This window comes from Mus musculus, chromosome 5 (genome assembly GCF_000001635.26).
Source record: "Mus musculus strain C57BL/6J chromosome 5, GRCm38.p6 C57BL/6J".
Taxonomy (NCBI): domain Eukaryota; kingdom Metazoa; phylum Chordata; class Mammalia; order Rodentia; family Muridae; genus Mus; species Mus musculus.
This window is the reverse complement of record NC_000071.6, coordinates 3320074-3334734: the sequence shown is the minus strand read 5'-3', so window position 1 is coordinate 3334734 and position 14661 is coordinate 3320074. Positions and strand designations below refer to the sequence as shown.

The following is a 14661-nucleotide window of genomic DNA, read 5'->3' as shown; positions in this document are numbered from 1 at the left end:
TTCTGTAATTTGTCCTAAAATCACTCCAATGTACTGCCTCCATGAAGGGCTCCTGCATAGGCACCACGTCACCTCCCATTTTTCTTGTTTGAAGTTAAAATGTCTCAGTTTATCATTGTGTGCGTCTCTTTCCTAAACGTTGTCATATCTTCTTGGCCCAACTGAAAACACTCTATTACTTATTCCGTACTCTCTCCTCAAAATGTTTTCGGGGATGGGGTGGGGGTGGGAGCATTGGCTAGTCCATTCCTGGTATTTTTCCTATTCCTTGGATTCTGTCTTTGATGCTGGATTAGGGTTTCTATTACTGTGATGAAATACCGTGATGTAAAAGCAAGTTGAGAGGAAAGAGTTTATTTGGCTTGCGCTTTCACTGTTCATCACTGAAGGAAGTCAGGATAGGAACTCAAACAGGGCTGGAACCTGAAGGCAGGAACTGATGCAGAGGCCATGGAGCAGTGCTGCTCGTTGGCTTGCTCCTCATGGCTTGATCAGGCTGCTTTCCTACAGAACACAGGACCATCAGATCAGGGATGGCACCACCCACCATGGGCTGGACCCTCCCCATCAATTACTAGTTAAGAAAATGACTTACAGCTGGATCTTACAGAGGCATTTTCCTCAATGGAGCCTCTCTGTTCAGATAACTCTAGCTTGTGTCAAGACATGAGTAGCCAGCACAGATGCCCAATGGTTCTTCATCAGCCATTTTCTTCACAGCACTCTTTCCCTGTCTGTGGGTACCAGGTACCCACTGAACAGTTCCTGGACTTCTGTTCTCAACTAAGAGGTACTATAGAACTTACAGGACCGTACACATCAGAGTATCCAAGATGGAAGGCTCTTTGTATACGAGTCCTGGAGACTTCAACATTTATGGTTAAGTCTTAGCCTAGAATCAGTGAACAGCATGTAGATTTACTGGAAGATTTAATGTCATAAGAAACATAGATGGTCTCAGATAATTTCCTTCTCAGAAGTGAGCTATACCTTCTGGGACACACCTTTCTTTCCTGTCCTAGATTGCATGCTGTGGCAGGTATCTGAAAGGCTGTGTTTTGTTGGTCCAACCCTATCATCTCCCACTTCTGAGTTGAACTCCAGTGGCCTTCCTCACTAGGAGCATGAGAGAATGGCAAAGGAACATTCAGGAAGCTGACTCAGTTTGACTCACATAACTTCACACTAGGTAAGAAGGGCCCTGAAACCCAGAGAATAGAGCTCAAACCTGATCATGGCACCAAAGCCATGACTGATTTCAGATCTGGGAGAGAGAAATTGATCCTTGGAGCAGCTGTCACAGATGGGATGTCCAACATCATCGTCAGTCTGTCTTGTCTCTCATTGTCAGTCTGTCTGTCTCTGTGTTTCTGCACTTGCAGTGTGGCTCTCATTTCTTTGCCCCACAGTCTTCCTACCTTAGCTGCCATGACACATGACATACATTACACCTTTTCCAGATGTTTCTTTGTCATGCATGGCCAGCTTTTCCTCTTTGCCACACCCAACACGGAGATGCCTTGTAAAACTCAACCATCAGTAGTGGAATTGTCCTGCAAACTCATTTTCTTCCACAGAAAGACTCTCCCCTTTGTTAGTCACATATTAATAAGAATGGCTTTCCATTATCCTGATGGAATCATCACTTCCGCCCTCACCCAGTGCTGTTTTCGTTCTCCTTTCCCTACCTGTTCTTATTTTTCCACCTGCTGACTCCGTAACTTTTTTGAAGGCGTGTCTGGCTCTTCTCACTCTGTTAACCTTCACTTCTGGCTTTTCCTCACTCTGTTATCCTTCACTTCTGGCTTTTCTGTTCAACTTCCAGTTAGTCATAAGCACTTGCCTGGTTCCGGTTGTTTTGGGGCCACTGTTAGAAACAACTCTCTTTGGCTAATCCAGCACTGTTGCTTGATCGATCATTCCGACCAGGTATTGGAGGCTGATGCTCCCACAGGTGATCTCTTCACTCTCAGACTAGGGTTAGAACTCACCTAGGACCTCAGGCTTGCTGGGTAGGAATTCTACCACCAAGCTACAGCCCCACCCCTTTCTTAACCTTTTTTAGCTCTCCCTCTGCCCCATCTACTGTTTGACACTGAAGTTGTGTGAGTCTGAAACTGAGTTTTGTATTTTGGAGCCACCTTACTTATGAGGTCCTCACTCTTTGTCACAAGAGTAGATTTCGAGAGCAGCTCAGAACCCGAAGGGAATACTCATGTCTATGGGGAGTTGATTCTCTCTCCAGCTTTCTAGAAAATTCTTTAATACTCTCTCTCCCTCATTTCAAGTCTCTAGTTCCTGTTAATCAAGAGGGCTTAATTAACACAATGCTCTTCTCTTTTGAGTTCACTGAGAAAATAGAAGAGACGGTTACAGTAGCTCATGTCTCTGATCCCAGAATTTTGAATCCAAGGACAGGCTAAGGTTCGTAGTTTGCCTTTTGTTGCTATAATAAAACACTGACTGAAGAAAACTGGGGGAGCAAAAGGTATATTTTAGCTTACAAGTTACAGTCTATCACCAAGGGAAGCCAAGACAGAAACAGAGTAGAGACCATGGAGGAATGCTGCTAACTGGCTTGTTTCATGACCCTTTCTTTACAGCACAAGCCCACCCGCCAGGGGATGAAACCACCCACGGTGGGCTTGGCTGTCCTACATAAATCACAGTTGAGAAGATTTCCCAAAGACAGGCCCACACAGCAGTTTGATGGAAGTACCATTCTTCAGCTGAGGTCCCCTTTTCCCAGTGATCCAAGTTTATGTCAGATTGACAGTAAGTAATCAGCACAGGTGCATAGCAAGTTCCAAATCATGTGGATTACAGAATGAGAGTCAAAAAAAAAAAAAAAGCAAAGTCTGATGAATTTTCCATTCACCATTCACTCTCATGTCCTCTCCCCCAAAATGCTCTGTCTCCTTTCCCTCACAACACCCCGTCTGCTGCCTCATTAGTGACTCTTCTTCCTCTAACTTGTGCTAGCCTACTCGGTCCCTCTTCCCACTCTCCTATTTCCCATGACTCCTCTGGTTCTGCAATTTTGAATATCTTCTGCATGTTAGTACTCCAAAATGTATATCGCCATTTAAACAGTCAGGACCAAGAGATTACCTGATAGTTCTGCATAAATAGTACCCAGCTCAAACCTCACAGACCCAAAGTAGTCCTGGTTCTCTCCCCAGTCTGCTTCGCTTGCTTCTTTGCATCTCATGAAGTTAAAAACTGCATTCTTGCTTACTTATTCCAAAACCTAGCAACCACGTTTTCATCCTGATTTTCTTGGTGCCAAGTTGAAGTCCTGTCTGTGGTTAGCAGGGCCTTCCTTAGTCTAAACCTACTGCACCATTCCCATTCTTTCTGTCTCCCTTCATGTATTAGTTGGATCTGTAGTTGCTGCCTGTCAAAGTTGCCTAGCAATCCTGCCTCTGAGCCTTTGCACCTGCTCGTCCTTCAGACTTAAATGCTCCTGAACAGCTGTTTTCCTTTGCTTTTCCTCAAAAGATGGATGATGGACCAGTGATGGAGAGCTGTGCCTGGTAATAGCTTGGCTCCTGAGTTCCATTCTCAGCAAGCAGCTCATGTGCATGCACATATACAGGTGCATGTGCTCCTGTGTATACACACAGTCATGTGTCTACACGGCACACAACAGAGGGATGTTCTCTGGCCACTCTACATAAATTGTACCCATGCCAGTTTACTTAACTTTATATTTTTCTTAGCACTTTTCATTATCTGACACGTTACAGGCTTGCATGTGTATTTGTCTCATATCTGCCTCCACCTCCTTTCTTTAGAATGAACTCTGGCTCACAAGGCCTTTGCTGTAAATACTCTTGTATCACCAAAACCAATTTATGGTACATTGCAGGCTCTAGATAAATATTTGTTAAGTAAATGAATAAATAAACCCTCTTCCTGTTGAAATTCTTTAACTAGCCTATCATTGACTGGGTGATATTTGATTAATTATAAATAACTGTAATATAAACCTCAGTACAATCCTCCTGTAGTTAAATATTTTATGTCCAACAAATTTCCTTACAGTGCCTTCTGCTGGGATATTTAGATATACTGCTTAAGTATAGTTAGTTTCATGTTCTGGGGATGAAATTAGATCCAAGTGACTCCGTTAATTGAAATTAGTGGTGTACTAGAATGTGTGCATAAGAAATGTAAATTTTGTTTAAATCTTTATCTCTCCTTATATAAAGATTTTGCAAGGCGGGGCAGTGGTGGCACAAGCCTTTAATCCCAGCACTTGGGAGACAGAGACAGGCAGATTTCTGAGTTTGAGGCCAGCCTGGTCTACAGAGTGAGTTCCAGGACAGCCAGGGCTACACAGAGAAACCCTGTCTCAAAAAACCAAAAACAAAAAACAAAAAAAGGCGCAAGTTTAGAAGCTAGAAGTGGCTACACTCAGTTCACCATCACCATCTTATCATTCCAGGTCCTCGTAAGCTTCAAGAGAGCAAGACTTTGGTGGTTCAAACCCAGGCTCTGTCACTAGTTAGCTTTGTGTGCTTGGGTAAGTTCCTTTAGCTTCTCTGTTTCTTTGTTGGGGTTGGTAATTCCTGAGGCTCCTGCCTTGTGCTATTGCCCTGAGGATTTAATGAGCTGATCGTGTAAAGCATCTACAGGACAGTGCACATGGGAAGTACGATCACTATTCATCCACTGCACCTCCTGCCCCCACCTCCACCAGTTGCCAAAGTTAGCAATTTACTGTCTTTGTTCCAGGCACCTGGCCTAGGATTTACTGCATGGTACTCTGTGTCCAGCGGGTGCAGCCACCACGCCTGCCTTCTGCATGCTTGCTCTGTTCGTTCCTTCCCTCCCTACCTCTCTCTGTCCCTCCCTCCCTCTCCCTTCTGTGGATTCTGCCTTTCCTCCTCTTCCTCTATGCCCTCTCTCCATGCTGCAGCCTCTGGTCCACTGGCTTTCTACCCTTTCCTTCCCTTACTGCTTCTGCTCTCACTGACAAACTTCCAGAGGGAAATGACCTGTTTTGCCACCATAACCGTCAGAAGCAAGTCCTTAGCAACTCTCACTTCCTGGATAACATTTTGGTCTTTCAAGTAGCCCAACTTGTTAGAGCCCAGAGGCCCTCCATCAAAACCTGTTTATCAAGGTAATCAGAAATGCCACCTCAGCACTTTGGGCCCATATGTGGGTCATCTCATCATCAGGTGCTGCATTAGGGAACTGCCTTGTCTTATTAACAATCATGGGCTAACTCAAAATCTGCCATAACCAATTGTCAGGCTTGGAGCACCTTAGGGGCATCCATGAAATAATGCTATTGATATGCAACTTCAGTGATAATGAGAATGTGGGAGGGAATCAAAGACATGCTTAGTGGAAATGATTTCCCCATTTTTTTCCTATTATGTCCTTTTTTGACTGAAGGAGCCATGCCCCTTCCTTGTAACACATGCTCAGGAAGTCAATACTCCCTGGATTATTTGCTTCCTAGGAATCAGACACAGTTAATGAGCACTGAAAACACAAAGCCTTAAACAATAGTTTAAAGGTAGTGTCTTAGTGTGATTGCCTTCAAGCGGTTGCATGTGTGTGTGGCACGTGTGTGAACAGTGTGCATATCTGTACACACGTGTGAGGTTAGAGACTGTTCCCTCTGCTTTGTGTTAGGATAGGGTCTCATCGACTCTGGAGATCACTTATTTGGCTGGGGAAGCAAGCTTCACAGCCCTCCTTCCTCCAACTTCTGAATGCTGGGATTGCGGATGTGTGCCCCTTGCCCAGGGTTTTAAAACGTGATCACTGGGGATTGAATGGAGGTCTTTGAGCTTGTATAACAAGCACACTGAAACTTTTCCTTACTCAGGCACTTCGTCAAATGCTGTTCCAGGCACTAAGCTAAGTCTTAATATAAACAGAATAATTATCACAAGTCTATATTGTCTACATCCATGATATCTCTTTGTGGTACCTTTCACTATATTATAATCATAGGAAAACTCGTCAATTCTTTCCTGGGGGAACTAACCCTTACCTCTGTACTACACATATTCTATATTTTTAATACTATCTATTTACTAAATAAAAAAATGAAGACCCATTAACTAAACTGATGACATACATATATAATTCATTCAGAATGTTTGAAAATGTTTTATTAAGTAAAAGTTACTTATTAGTTCTTATTAAGTAAAAGTTACTATCTGTGTAATCTATATAAATTGACACATTAGAAAATGTAATAAGCCTGGCAGTGGTGGTGTACGCCTTTAATCCCAGCACCTGAGAGGCAGAGGCAAGCAGATTTCTGAGTTTGAGGCCAGCCTGGTCTACAAAGTGAGTTCCAGGACAGCCAGGGCTACACAGAGAAGCCTTGTCTTGAAACAAACAACAAACAAACAAACAAACAAACAGTAATAAAACCAAATGGAAAGTTATACTACACACAGGGTTATTTTTTGCATAAAAAGACACTTTAACTTCTTTAAGTAATAAAACTAAAAGAAACAGACTGGTCTCCAAAGAGTTAACGTGTGTCTTTTATTTTTGTTTACCTATACGTTGCCATGCTTTTAAAATAGATGTATTTTCAAGTTCAATTTTGTACAGATTCTGAATAAAAGGCAGCCTTCTATTTGGGTAGGGAAGTTTTCCGACAGCTGCAGTACCTTGAGGAAGACACTGTAACATCCATGTAGTGTGACGAGATGATTTTCCTTCGCTGCATTTGTGTTGCAGTGTGCTACATTTGATAGGAGCAGCACCCACTTCTCTGCTGTTTGAGAAGGGGGGAGTCATTAATAGGAAAAGTTACTGAAAATGGCCCTGTTGTATAATTCCTGGGATAAACGAGTAGAGTAGCAAATGTTTCTGTTGTGCATTGTTTTATACTGCAGTGTGCACTGTTAAACGCATTTGTTGAACACATTGCAAGATTGAGTCTCTCCCTAAACCAACACTGGAACATATTTGTGTGCCATTCTGCTCTTTCCTCTGCTCAGAGCTTGTTAGGTACTGTTTCTGGGTCTCCTGGAATCCGTTCAAGTTACAGAGGGAGAAGTCACAGATGAAGAAACAAAGAAAAAAAACCCTAGAATTTACAATTTTTAAACATATTTTAAATAAGATCATAAGAAATTTTAAAACTGTATACATAATAGAAAACACATGGGAGAAAGCATATAGATCATTGTGGTAGGTGGCTTTTTTCTTTCCATCATAGCGAGCCTATCCAGCTGTGGAACAAGTGCACACTAGCCATTATCAGGCCCTAAGAATGGGAATGGGAAGCTTGTGATCAGAGTGGCTGGAGGTCGCCATGTTCTCCCCCTTCTCATTTCATCAGTGTGTAATGTGCGCTCACAATGTATTAAAGTAACATACACTTAACTATCGTTGGTTCCCTACTACTCTGAATTCTCTTGCTGGTACAAGTTTGGACTTTTAAACTATGGAAAGAAAGATCCCCAAAGGACTACAATTTACTTATAAGACGTTCTTGTAACGTGTGTCATCCGACAACCATATTTTCCCAGATTTATTCACAGGAATGTTCATTTGTCATTATTTGTTTATTTTCCACCCTAATACTGCCTCTGATGAGAAAAGAGATGTCATTTTGTATTCTGACTCAATTTCTTCCCGACACTGTTTCAAGTATCCCCTCTTCCTTCTCCAACCTTTAAAATGTCAATGGGGGTTGGACAGACGATTCTGCTCAGGAAGTGCTTAAGGCTCATTTCAGAAACCCACGTAAAGCCAGATGCTCTAGTGAGTGCCTGTAAGCCGAGTGCTCCTCAGTGAGGCAATGAGGCAGAGGCAGGAGGATCCTCAGAAGCTCTCGGGACAGCCAGCCTCCTCTAAACAGTGGTGCACAACAAAGAAACCTGTGTCAAACAAAGTGGGAGGTGAGGATGGATACATACATGAGTTTTGACATGCATATACTGACACTTATACATATACATCCATGCACAGACCCATCAGTCAGACATCTACACATGCACATACATGTAAGCACATACACACACAGATACACATGCATGCACACGTGTGAACACACTCGCACACTAAATTTTTTAAAATGTCACACAGAGGAATGATGTATTTTCTTAATATCTTATATCTTAAAATTTTTTTAACATGCATCAAGAATGAGGTCTAGTTGCCAGAAGCACTGGAGAGTTTGTTATTTTTTAAAGGAATAATCTGTATTGCTAATAGTAATGTTCTAATAGTTTCTTCCCAAAGACTGTAGCTTGCTAAATTTACTACTACTCATAATAATAGTCTTGGGCTGCTCTTTGAAACCATCATTACATTAAGTGTGTAAGCTATAATGGTCATAATTCATGGATTTCCTTTTGCCTTAGGATGCAGAATATATATTTCTATGCTTTCCCCTAATCTGAATAATGGCTGGTTAGTTTCATAGATACAGATATTCTGATTAGTGGAAAGCCAGTTTTTTTTTCACTTGCGATTGCCCATTTTAAGCCATATAAAATACTATTTAAATCACAATATAACAAGTCTTTTCCATAGAAGTTTTTTTTAGTGGAACAACACATGATTCTAGTGAAGACTGCCGTTTATCCCTTTCCTTTACAGGTTTGTACCTAGCGAAATGCATCATGGGACTTCTTTACAAGTCTCATTTGAAGCCCATTGTCTGAGAAGTTTCAGAGCTGCAGTGTCTTGTGCTCACTCACCAAGAGCCAACAAACACCACTTGTTTATTGGGGTGAATATATTATTTTCGGTTCTTGTTTGAGCAAACCAAATTCATGCACTTTAAACGTAAGATGTCACTGTTCCCAGGCATTCCTTCCATCTTCCTTGGGGAGGTGAGCTTCTTTCTGGATGCTTTCTTCAGTCTGACTCTGCTTGATAGGAGATCAAAGAGCTTTTGTTTCTCTGTTTTCTGTATCCATTAGGCTGGCTGTCCTGTTTCAATGAGATTAAGTGGCCTCTGGAGAGGACAGACACCAGGGAGAAAGGGCGATGAACTGATGATGACCATACAATATGGCTGCCTTAATTCTTTCTAAGTGATAGCTTGTCTCACTGATGTCTTTCCTTTTATGACTGTGTCTGGCTCATTTGTTCAGAACATCCAGGCAGCACACAGCAGAGCACGTAATCAGTGGTTCCTATTTCTATCAAGGCTGGATGGACATGTGAACTCATTCCCTAGACTGCATATTTCATACTGTAGAAGAAAAACCTAGTAAATTCAAAATTCTATACTCAATACTTACCCCAGAGTTGCTAAAGCAAAGCAAAGTTATCCTCGGGGGTTGTTGTGTTCCAATAGTTGAGCAAAGCTCGCTCTTTTAAGTAGCTATCAGTTTTGCTATACATAGCCTCTGTATGGAGATATCTTTAGCCTGGGTTCTCCATGGCCAGATTGATCTGCCTTTTCTTGAGATAAGGCTTTTGTTATCTCACTAGAGAGAGTGAAGCAATGCTTTTAAAGGAGCAAAGGAGGCAGTGATATTTATTAACCACATTCTCTCAGCATGATTTCTCTTGTCTTTCAGGGATTTCTTGCTTGTTGTTTCTCAAAGGTCAGAAGGTATGACCTCCTTTGGGTTCACTGTCCCGGTCATCTTTGCACCAACGAACTTAAACCTGCTCTTACAAGTATCCTATAGGAAAGAGTTCTACTGTTTACTAAAACACACTTAATTTGTTCTCCTACCCTCATGGTTTTGATTTATCCTTTTGTTTCTGGCATTCTATGAATGGGAAACAACAACAACAAATTATGAATGGTAACAAACAAAATAGCCATTTCTCCTTAGCTCAGTATCCTCAATTGTTGGGCTATTTAATAACTAGTAGACTTACTTTTTTTGCTTGGTTTGTTTTGCTTTGTTTTGAAACAGGGTTTCTGCCTGCCCTGGAACTTGCTCTGTAGACCAGGCTGACACTGAGCTCAGAGATCTGCCTACATCTGCCTCTCAAGTGCTAGGACTAAAGGCATGGGCCACCACATCTGGTTTCTGTCGTGTTCTTTGGTAGAATGCTAGATGATTTAGTTCACTTGCTGTTTTCTGTTTGCTCTTTAATCCACCCCCACCCAAGTTCCACCACCTCTCCCTGCTCTCTCCACAGGAAGCTTAGAATATTCTTTTGGTACCAACAGTGATCACCAGTCAGTTCTATTCCCCTCCTTTCTCCACTTTTGCTAGTGATTCTACTCATTTGTCCACCAGAAAAGCATTCTCTTTGCTAAGTGTGGTTTCACTGCTGTCTCCCAGTCACCCTTTGTTTCATCAGAGCTACCTCTGAGATTAAAGCATTCCATCCCGCAGGGAGCTTCTTAAGCAGAAGGGAAATAACTCACACTAGCTTCAGGAAGTTCCTGGAAATGATCACATTCACTAGGCCTCTCCCTCCTAGCCATAAACGCTGAGAGTCCTGTTCAGGCATATCCGGAAGACTCTAAAGCCAGCCCAGCTTCCTAGAAGAAGCAGAAAGCAGCCAAGCTTTCTGGAAAAGGTTTCAATCAACTAAGACACCTGAAGGACACGCTTCAATGTGTTGATCTTCCTGTAGGCTGTGGAATGTGTTCCAGGTTCATTGTGAGCATGTGAACCCATGCTGGGCTGGGCTTTGATGATGCAGCTGTCTTTAAGTCATTTCTGCTCCTCCTGTAAGTAAGCCCTCACTCGGATTCCTATAAGTAACCCCAATAAAACTCTTTGGCTAACCAAGTTGGCTTTCTGTGGTATCCATATTTTGGTCTGTCATGGTTTGACTCTTTGGGATGAGTAGAAAGGTGTGTTGCATCTCCCCAGGAAAAGTTTTGTCACACAACACCTTTGTATCTGTTTTCTGTCTCTTCTAGTTGACTCCATTTATCTGTCCCTTAGAAGTTAAGTTCTTAAGCATTCTCTCTCTCTCTCTCTCTCTCCTTTTTTTCCTCCTCTTTCCTATTCTAGGTTAGCTTTTACACTCCTGGGACTTTCACATCTGAATTTTTCTCCAGGTCTTTATCTCCAACAGATCATAGTAATTATCCAGAGAGGAGCCACAAAATTCAGCATACTTGGATAGTCAGTGTGATCCCTTCCTGTGGATTACTGTTACAGATTTCTCTACCTGTACTCCTGGCTCATTGAGAACCCATCATCCTCTGAGATGTCCAGGAGGGGTGTGGCCTTCCTACTTGTTTCCTTTCAGTCCTGCCTCCTGAGAAGCTTTCTTCTGCCCTCTTCCTTCCCCCTCCCCCCGCACCCCCCTTCTTGTTTTAGTCTAGAATGAAGTGGCAGGACTCTAGCTCAGCCATCCTTCTGATTACACCACATAGAGGATTAAAGACCTACAGTTCCCCATGGCCTACAAGAAACAATCCAGTCAGAATTCCTTAGTTCGCATATGATCCCCTTCATCCTATGGCCAAGCCTCGCTTCCTAATTACCTCTGGCCTCCCACCCATATATAGTTACCTATTTGAGAATGTTCCCCATTGTGCCTTTAAAGCTCATCTCAAGGTTCTCCCCTTCCCTGGAATGCTCAGCTTTCTCCATCTCTATTGCTTTGCTCAGCGAATCTTTATTCTTCTTTTACTTGGAGCCCCAAGGTCACAAGTTTTCTATTGCTCTCCTCTTCACAGACCACAGTCCCTCTCTCCTACCCACCTCCAAACCACCTATTGCTCTGCCTTTGACGTTTGCACAGCATTTTAGGTATGCTTTCTCTCAAGCCCTTGTCTTATTGTACTGTGGTTGAAACGTCTTGCTCGGTGGACTAAGAACTCCTATAGAGCACTTCACCTTGTCTTCTGTGGGAATGTGGAAGCTTCAACTCTGTCCTGAAGATGAAGGAGAAAGCACTGGATACTGTCTTCAGGTGGAACTAGGACTTTGCAGTGCCCTCTCCCATCATGTAGCCTGAGTATTAATGAGTCTCCTTACCTTCCTGTCTCTACTAGAGTGAGAATGAATCAAAAGCATGGTGCTGGAGAGATGACTCAGAGGTTAAGAGCACTGACTATTCTTCCAGAGGTTCTGAGTTCAATTCCCAACAACCACATGGTGGCTCATGGCCATCTATAATGAGATATGTAATATTGTCTACAATAATCTTCTGGCCTCCAGACATACATGAAGTCAGAGTGCTGTATAAATCAAAAGCATGGCTCTTCTTATTCACCATTGACATCCATTCAAGGCCACTCTAAACAGAGGGTACTAAATAAATATTAAATAACTGGTCTTTTTTTAAAAGCCTCTTTAGTTTATATTTTTAGTTATTTTCAGCAGTTAGCTTATTTTTAGATGCCAAATTGTGCCTTTGTTTTGAAAAGCTAAGTTACGATATTTACTAAGCCCTCGTAACTTCCCTGTGAACATTTCACTAACTGTAGCTACCACCTGCAAAGATGGCCGGGAAACTGCAATTGTGAGAGAAGATTATATTAAGTCAGCAATAAAACGTCTTGCTTTGTGGGAAAGTGAATCTGAGTGAGCAAGGAATTACAAGGAAAAGACGGAGCACAGTGATGACTGTGCTTACTCACTCACCGCACTGGAATGCCAATAAATGTGTAACATCACACACCCTGGAATTTGATATAATTATTAACTCCATTTATTAGAACAGAGAGAATCAGAAAAAAGGTAACCAAAGTTGCTTAGCAAATACACTTAAAAAAAAAAAGAAGAAGAAGAAAACAGTATAAAAAGCCTGCCAGTTCCAAGAACCACAGGGTCTTCTGTTGACGGTTTCTTCATTACCAAGAAGTTATGGGACAGTGGAAAACATAAGAGTTTCCATTAGCTGAGCAGACTGGAGGGTAGGCTGGGGAATTGTTGGGGAAGATCAGAGCCAGCTCTTAGCTGGTGTGTTGAGGCATGTCTGTAATCATAGCTCTCAAGAAGCCGAGGCAGGAAGACCTGAAGTTGGAGGCCATCTAGCTTATATATTGAGTTTGGCCAGGCTTGATTTCACAGAGAGACTCCCCACCTCCAACAAAACAAGTCCCCAAAGAAGAACCACGTTTCTCTCTTTTCCTTTATCCTCGTTGGTTTGTACAGTAATGTACCTTCACTCTACAGAAGTCATCCATATAGGCATGCCCCTGGGATCTAAAGTGAAGTGCTGGTCTGAGTGAACTTGTCTCAGAACCTCCACATTGTTTCATATTTAAAAAAAAATATTTAATTAAAAATTTTTATGTGTATGGGCATTTTGCTTGCATGTTTGTCTGTTCACCATGTGTGTGCAGGTCCCACAGAGGCCAGAAGTGATGTCAGATTCACTGGAACTGGCATTACAGATGGTTGCGGGCTGCCATGTAGATGCAGGGAATTGAACCTGTACCTTCTGGAAGAGCAGCCAGTACTCATCTATGCTGGGATAGCTCTCCAACTCCAGAGAGCTGAATTATTTTGTGAGTTCTCCATTAGTAACACAAGTTAGTGTTTGCGTTTGTTGTTTTCTTGTTGCTATGACCAAATACCTGACAAATGCAACTTAGGGAAGGAAGGATTTACTGTGGCCAATAATGACCACAGTCTACTGTTACTCAAGCCTAGAGATAGGTTCTTAGATGAGATGGTGGGAATCTGCTCACATCGTGGTGAATTCAGAAGCCGAGAGGAACGCCATCTCATCAGCTTTCTCCATTTTCTCTTTTCATTGGGTTCTTGGCCCCCACTCCTTGGGAGAGATGTCTCTCACATTTAGGGTAGCACTTTCTCCACCACAAACACACAAAGGAGCACCTCATTACTGTTCTAGGTGTTTCTTAATCCAATCAAGTTGACAGTGGAGATTAATCATCACAGTAATTCTATGAAATACTCCTACTTTAAAAAAGGTGGCAAGCTGTCAAAACTGGGTTGCTTCAGGCAAGCAAATACAGCTATGACTGTTGTCCTTACTGTCCCTTAATTTGTGATCCTTCTGTCCCTCTATTCTCTCTCTTCATCTCTGATCAAAGTACTACAGGCTGTGCTATGGGTATTACCCAGTTACCAACCCATGTATAACTCCCCTTAGTCTATATCTTGCTTCCGACACCTCTTAAAGCTTTATATGTTATTCACTCTCCGTTTTACCTATTTCAGAAATCACACATCTCATTTTCAGTATTTAGAAGCCACTCTTACTCTCCAATTTTAAGTATTTTTAATGATTTTGATAAGTGAACTCACCATTGCTCATCTCAATACGAATAATTAAAGTCTTCCCTCCCCCCTCCCCTCCCTCCAGCTCATCTTTGTATTCCTTCCAGAATGGGGTGTGTTGGGAGGGCCTCTTTGACAGAGAGAAGGCACCTGACTGTGAAGGCATTTCACAGCTCATTAATTACCTATTGGGCATTTGCTCTTTTGGAGAGTGTTAAGCAGATGGGGGTTCAGGGCTGGAGGAACCAGTGTAGAGAGCAATTTGTCTCCATCTTAGGTGGTGAGCCTCAGGCTCTGATGACCAGCTTCCTAGAATATTTGGGGTTTTAACAGCTTTTGAGTGAGAGAATGAGAGAGATACTGGTAGAGCCATGGAGAGGGTTAGTGTGAGATAGAACCAGAGCTGTCTTTGCTCTACACCACCGGTTCTGAACTGTCCTAAGGCTGTGACCCTTTGATACAGTTCCTAATGGTGTAGTGACCCTCAACTATAAAATTATTTTCGTTGCTACTTCATAGCTATAATTTTGCTACTGTT

General features: G+C 42.4%; 1 long non-coding RNA gene across 5 annotated transcripts in view; it reads left to right on the top strand.

Annotated features, from left to right (window-relative positions):
• Positions 1-14661, top strand: part of Gm36470 (predicted gene, 36470) — a 53580-nt gene that overhangs the window by 8825 nt on the left and 30094 nt on the right. For 4 of the 5 annotated variants that reach the window (NR_168898.1, NR_168897.1, NR_168895.1 and 1 more), the window contains exon 2: positions 4451-4528. The exons of the other annotated variant lie outside the window; for it this stretch is intronic. This is a non-coding gene — a long non-coding RNA (predicted gene, 36470). The remainder of the gene's footprint in view (positions 1-4450; positions 4529-14661) is intronic. 5 annotated transcript variants of the gene reach the window in all.